The sequence below is a fragment of the Penaeus japonicus genome, unplaced genomic scaffold (genome assembly GCF_977035675.1).
Source record: "Penaeus japonicus unplaced genomic scaffold, GWHDUDI00000001_assembly GWHDUDI00000022, whole genome shotgun sequence".
NCBI lineage: Eukaryota > Metazoa > Arthropoda > Malacostraca > Decapoda > Penaeidae > Penaeus > Penaeus japonicus.
In genome coordinates this window covers 2402244-2402575 of record NW_028234424.1, presented here as the reverse complement: position 1 = coordinate 2402575, position 332 = coordinate 2402244, and positions in this window count along the sequence as shown.

The following is a 332-nucleotide window of genomic DNA, read 5'->3' as shown; positions in this document are numbered from 1 at the left end:
TTGGTGTTTGTGTGTTTGTTGTTTTGTTTTGTTTGTTTGTTTTGTTTTTGTTTTGTTTGTTGTTTTGTTTGTTTGTTTGTTGTTTTGTTTGTTTTTTGTTTTTGTTTGTTTGTTATTGTTGTTTTGTCTATTTGTTGTTGTTTTGTTTGTTTGTTGTTATTGTTGTTTTGTCTATTTGTTGTTGTTTTGTTTGTTTGTTGTTATTGTTGTTTTGTCTATTTGTTGTTGTTTTGTTTGTTTGTTGTTTTTGTTTGTTATTGTCTTTGCTGTTGTTATTGTTGTTCTTTGTTGTTGTTCTTTTTTTGTTGTTTTGATTTATGGATTGATCTATT